Raw genomic sequence first — 6,950 nt, 5'->3', positions numbered from 1 at the left:
TGTGAAATTCCTTTAGAACTGGTTCTCTCTAAGATCTTCTGCTGTTTTCTGCCACATTATATTCACATAATAAGAAGTTGACAAGGATTTATATGCTGGTAGGATAATCCCAAAGATTTATGATGAAAATAGTGGCAAAACTCCCATTTATAGTACAAGTTAATGATCTTAAAAGTGGCAAAGTAAGGACTTTCAGAACCTGTAATATGTAGCCTGGAGACAGTGTGCACAAGATACACAAATGGTATTAGGAAAATAAAATATGAACCTGTAAACTACAGGCTTTGAGGTTTAAAAACAGAGCTCAGACAAAAGAAATCAGATATGTAGAGGACATAGATTGACTATATGGTAAAATGAATTGATTCTCTCTCATGGCTGCTAGAAGATAGTTATATATCAAGCCAATCTTCACTCCTTAGTGGCTCAAATTGCTTGTCAGAAACACATTTGTACAGCCAAACCCAAAACTAGCATGTTTAAGAATGAAAGAAAATTGTTATTAGATATAAAGTATAGGCTCTCTGGCACAATTTATTCCTTATTAATTACTGTTGTGTCTTATTGTGTTTTCCTTGTACTCTCCCTTTAAGGCCCAAACCCTCATGTTCAGCACTGCAAGGTTCACTTTACTTTGTGGCAGTTTTGCAGCACTGGGACTCCCTCCCTGTTCATCTACTGATGCAACTATTAAGATCCACCCTGGATATGATTCCAGAGAGCTATAATAATAAATGACTGTTAGTTCACAGTGGTGTTCAGGGTGGTGTTGCTGAACTCACACCATATCATCTGGTGACAAGGATGGGATTCTTCACTGAGAACACGCCCCTAGATTGTGGGACAACATTCTGAGACCAGGCTGTGTTTTGTGATCAGAGGGAAGTTTTTTTCTTCTTCTTTTCTCTCTAATCCTGCTGTTGTTAATCAAGATGGCTACATTGGGACACACAGAAGAATTTGACATGAGGCAGCTGGCTTCTTGGGACTCTTATGTGGAAAGGCTATCCTGTTACCTGGAAGCCAACAAAATGGAAAACCCAACACAGAAGTGTATGGTCCTCCTGACAGCTTGTGGTGCTAACACATTTGCCATCGTCCGTTCCCTCACACCACCTGCCTTACCAAACACTGAGTCTTATGCTGAACTAATTGCGCTGCTAAAGGCATGTTTTTGCCCAAGGCCATCTGTTACCCTGAAGAGATTACAGTTTTTTTAAATGGGACCAAAAGGCCAATGAAGGCATAGCAGATTACTTGGCTGAGCTCCATCACCTTGCCAAATTTTGTGAGTTTGGGGAGCTCCTGGATGGCCTGCTTTGCAACCATCTCATCTGTGGGGTTGAAGATGAAGCAATCCAACATCACCTGCTTTCTAAACCGAATTTGACCTTGGCTACTGCACAAGGAAAAGTTTTGGCAGCTGAAGCAGTATCCCATAACATAAGAGAAATTCACCAGGTGTTCTCCAGCAATGTCCACTTACTCCAAAAAGATCAAGAACTAGATCATCACTAGCAAATTCAGTGGATTATACCCTCACCAACAGCACCACATAAGTCAATTAATCCACAGACATGTTTGAGTTGTGGCGGCCAACACAGACGAAGAGAGTGCAGGTTAAGGAATGCGGAGTGTCATGCCTGCAAGAAGAAAGGCCACATAAAGAGGGTTTGCCACTCAAAGGCCAATTCCGGGAGACAAAAAGACTGTGGTAAATGTATTTGCTCCTCGACTACTCACAGATTAGAGTCCTCCCCAGAATGTGAGGTACGAAAACTATATTTGATTCAAAATGTTGGTGTTGTTGAAACTCAAGGTTCTGAGATGATTGCAACTGTAGTAATAAATGGAAAGAAGTGAAAAATGGAAGTGGACTTGGGTTCGGAAGTATCTCTCATAGATGAAAACACATTCTCCTGGTTGTTTCGGCACCCACTCCCCAAGTTATCGAAACCTGAGTGTCGTCTGCGTGACTACAATGGACAGAGTGTGGAAACTTTGGGTAGCTGCAGTGTAGATGTCCAGTATGGATCTGTTAGACAGTGTCTACCCCTTATTGTCACTAAGGGTTCCTGCAAAAGTCTTCTGGGGAGAAATTGGTTCTCACCATTGGGAATCAGTATTCAAGGCGTACACAGTCTCTGCACAGAACATCTGGAAAGGCTTGCAAGGGAGTTTCCCCAGGTATTCTCCGAGGGATTAGGAATTTACTCTGGTCCACTTGTGACATTCCAAATGGATCCTGTGATAGCCCCTATCTTTATGAAGGCTCAGAATGGACCTTTTGCACTGCGGCTGAAAACTGATGCAGAATTACATCGGCTTATTGTGCAAGGGGTCCTTGAGCCAATTGTACATACAAGCTGGGCCACACCAATTGTTCCTGTTTTAAAACCTAACAGCTGTGTTTGCATCTGTGGGGATTACAAGTGCACTGTAATAAAGCACTTAAGCAGGACCCGTACCCAGTGCCTGCCATTAACTAGTTACTATCTGTTCTTGCAAGAGGGAAGGTTTTTGCCAAATTTAACTTCTCCCAAGCCTATCAGCAATTGATAGTGGATGACAAGGCTGCTGAGACCCAAACAATAATTACACACCGGGGAGCGTTCCGTGTCAAGCACCTCCAGTTTGGAATTTCTGTGGCACCAGGAATGCTCCAGTGGTTCATGGAAAAAATGGTAGCAGGAATTCCTGGGGTTATTCCATATTTTGATGATGTGTTGATCATGGGGTCATCTAGAAAGGAACTCACTGAGACACAGAGACATTTTACAGAGATTCAATAAAACAGGTATCAGAGTAAAAAGAGAAAAATGTCAGCTGGGAGTTTCCAGTATCAACTTTCTGGGATATCAGATTGATGCTTCTGGCATTCACCTAGTTGAAGACAAGGTAAAAGCAATAAATGATGACCCTATACCAAAATGCAGACAGGATCTTCAAGCATTCTTAGGACTTCTCAATTTTTATCACATCTTCTTGAAAGACAAAGCCACCATAGCAGAGCCCCTTCATCGCTTACTGAATAAAGGAGCTTAGTGGACGTGGACTTGCCAGCACAATGAAGCCTTCCACGGCGTCAAGAAATTGCTGACATCAGACTGTGTCCTTGTTCACTATGATGAGCCACAGTGAGAAGCCACTGTCCATTACTTGTGATGCCTCGCTCTTTGGTGTTGGCGCTGTCCTCAGTCACACACTGCCTGATGGCATGGACGCCCCCATTGCTTTTAACTCTAGAACAATGACTTCAACTGAGAGGAACTACACACAGATTGATAAAGAAGCATTGGCAATCATTGCAGAAGTAAAAAAATTTCACAGTTATGTTTATGGACAGAGATTTGAAATCTGAACAGACCACAAACCCCTTCTTAGAATTTTTACTATGGACAAACCAACTCCTCCTATTCTGTCTCCTCATATGCAATGCTGGAGCATCATGCTAAATGCATATGACTATACGCTTGTGTACAAACCTAGGAAAATGATTGCAAATGCTGATGTATTGAGCCGCCTACCACTACATATACCTGATTGTGCTACTCCTCCACCAATGGAAGTCCTCATGCTGGAATCCATGCCAGAAGCCCCTCTTCAGGCTGATCAGATAGCATGGATGACTGCAAAAGACCCTATTCTTGCCCGTGTCCTCAACTGGGTGTGGAGGGGCTGGCCTGCAGACAAAATGGCTGAGAAATTCAGGCCATTTTCATTACATCAACATGAGCTGTCTGCCCAGAAGGGTTGCCTCTTGTGGGGAAATCGTGTCATAATTCCAGAAGCAGGACATCAAATCATACTGACAACACTGTATGCAGCACACCCAGGCATTGTGAAGATGGGAGTGCTGGCTAGAAGTTATGTATGGTGGCCAGGTGTGGACAATGACATAGAAAGGGTTGTGAGGGAGTGCAGCATTTGTCAACCAACCTATCATAATCCACCAAAAGCACCAGTATTCCTTTGGGAAATGACAAAGGAACCCTGGTTATGCATCCACATTGATTTTGCTAGCCCTTTTCAAGGTAAGAACTTCTTAATTTTTGTTGACGTGTACTCAAAGTGGCTTGAAGTGATTACTGTCTCAACTCTTCAAATCAAATCAGACTATCAAAAAATGCCATCTAACATGGGCTAGCTAAGCAAGTAGAACCTGAAAATTCACTTTTTTGTTGAACTGCACACTTGAAAACATGACCCAGTATAGTCAATACTCAGCTTGTGTTGTTCTTACCTGAAATTCCCAGCCCACTCCCATTAAGTTTCTTTGATTTAACCATTTTTTGTGTCCTGTCTTTCATGTCAATTTTGAACTTTCTGAGGTAAGCACTGCCTTCCTTGCTACCTATCTATACCATGCCAGGCGCTATTTCAAAAATAAGGAAAAATAATTTAGAAATGCTTATACTTTTGAGGGTAATGGCAAGGACTCCCTCTGCATATGATAGTGATGTTATACTGGCTATCAACACTGATGAGTAATTTTTAATTCCAGTTCAAGACCATGAGTTAATTCCAGTTCAAGAGTTATTTCCTCTGGGATCTTTAAAGTCTCTGAGCAACAGAGCCTGTGCTGCTGATGGCATTCAGCCAGGGACTCACTCAATCCCCCTGCCCCCCTCACACCACTTTGAGGTTTTGAAACAGGAGACTTGGAGCATGTCTTATCCCTTTTCAGAAGCAACCCTGTCAATTTCCACTTCAGCAGCCCACAATGGATCCCAATCCCTCTTGCACCAGCCGATGGAACCAGATCCTATATGAGGTTGGCTCTGGCCAGGTTGGGTTCCCATGCCTGCTCAGGGGGATGTGCAGGGCACACAGCTGCCTCAAGACCCTGTGTCTCTCTCCAACCATTCAGCAGGTCCCAATGCCCATACAGGGTGATTTGCTGGGCATGCAGCTGCGTCAGGACACTGTATCTTCCATGGCCTGAGGGCACAGCACAAAGCAGGTGAAAAGGTTGGGCTTCCCTTGTCCCAAAGCTGTCAGGGGGCGTGACAGGCTCTGCACTTGGCTGCAGCAGTAAGAGTCCAGCTTGAGTAACTGTCTCCCTGGAGCTATGAGTATGGGGGAGGAAATGGAAACAATGCATGCTGGGATGTGAGAGAACAGTGCTGCAGCTTCTTTCAGAAGGCTCAGTGTACATACATTCATTATCCCAGAAGGATCTCTCCCAAAAGTGATGTCTGCGTGGTTGGAGACGGTTTATTTTTCTCTCAGAACCATCATTTTTATTCTGGAAAAAAAAAATCACATGAACTTCTATACGCTTATGCTTTCCAATGGGAGAGCAGCAATTTTCCTGGTAGACACATAATGCCTGTTCTTGGCCTAAATTTCTAGGCATGCTTCTCATTCAATCACAAGTACTTGGACGAGATATAGAAATAACTTTGTGAAATTCCACAATCTGTGTTAAGCAGGTGATGAATTAAGAGACTCTATTGATCCCTTCTGGCCTTAATAAAAACAACTATGAATCTCTCGTATCATAAAAGGAACTGTGTTATGTGATATTTTTCTATATATACATTTTCCCAGTACAGTAATCTTGGCTGCCACAGGAGCAAGACAATGAAAATAGAATACAGTATACTTGCTCAATTATAACTGTATTTGACAAATACATAAAATTTACAACCTGCAAAGAAATTCAGTGCAACAGTGACTAGACTCCTCAGCCATATTTTGTACTCATTTACACATGCATGGCTGCACAGGTGGTGTCGCTAGCAGGGATTCAGCTTCTTCAACCACAGGACGTTGTTCCAAGAGGAAGGATTGCTAGGAAGAGATGGGATCTACCTGACAAAGAAAGGGAAGAGCATCTATGCAGACAGACTCACTAACTTAGTGAGGAGCGCTTTAAACTAGGTTCTCTGGGGGATGGAGACCAAAGCCCTGAGATATGTGGGGAAGAAGACCTGGAGGAAGCACAAGGAGGAGCAGACAGCTGGGGAGGCCTTATTCTTGCTGAGAAAGTAAGGCAATTGGTTAGTTACCTCAAGTGTCTGTATACCGTGAAGCCAGGTAAATAAGCAGGAAGAATTGGAAGCCCTTGAACAGTCCAGGAACTATGATGCAACTGAAATAGCCAAGACTTGGTGGGATAGCTGGCCTGACTGGAGCACTGCCATGGATGGGTATAAACTGTTCAGGTAGGACAGGCAGGGGAGAAGAGGAGGAGAACTGGTGCTGTATGTAAAAGAGTTGTATGATTGCTCAGAGCTCCGGTATAAAACTGGAAATAGGTCTGTTGAAAGTCTTTGGGTTAAGGTTAGAGGGGAGAGCAACAAGGGTGATGTTGTGGTGGGTGTCTGCTATAGACCACCAGACCAGGAGGATGCGGTGGATGAGGCTTTCTTCAGACAACTAGAGGAAGTTTCCAGATCACAGGCCCTGATTCTCATGGGGGACTTCAAATACCCTGACATCAGCTGAGAGAGCAATACAGCAGTGTGCAGGCAATCCAGGAAGTTTTTGGAAAGCACTGGAGACAACTTTCTGGTGCAAGTGTTGGAGAGACCAACACTTGGCCATGCTCTTCTTGATCTGCTGCACACATGCACATGGCACCTGGGCAGCATGAAGAGCAGCTTCCATCACTGCCTCCAGGTAAGTCTATGGGAGGGGGTGGGAGAGGAAAGGGGGACTTGCCATGCGTTGGGCAGGGGAGGAAGGAAGCATAGGCCAAGTGGAGTGGGGAAGGGGCACAGTTCACATGCCCCCCAAGATTTCTGTGTTCACAGTGGGGTTCAGGGCTGCAGCCAGGCCTTACCAGCTCTGGGAAGGAGCCATTTCCACAGCCATCACTGCCAAAGCAAGGCGCTTGCCCAGCAAAAGCTGGGGGGAGGGGGAGGCACAATACCACTGCCATGCCTCACCATGTTGGCATGGTGCTCCCCCATGCGCTGGGTCCCACCCACTGAGCTGCAGAG

General features: G+C 44.5%; 1 pseudogene; it reads left to right on the top strand.

Moving 5' to 3' along the window:
* The first annotated feature begins 1,750 nt into the window (after window positions 1–1,750).
* Window positions 1,751–4,147, top strand: LOC109298084 (annotated as a pseudogene).
* Window positions 4,148–6,950: the final 2,803 nt, after the last annotated feature.

Source organism: Gavialis gangeticus, unplaced genomic scaffold, assembly GCF_001723915.1.
Source record: "Gavialis gangeticus isolate Ggan-Ray unplaced genomic scaffold, GavGan_comp1, whole genome shotgun sequence".
Lineage (NCBI taxonomy): Eukaryota > Metazoa > Chordata > Crocodylia > Gavialidae > Gavialis > Gavialis gangeticus.
Note: the sequence above shows the minus strand (reverse complement) of the source record. Positions and strands in the feature narration are given on the sequence as shown.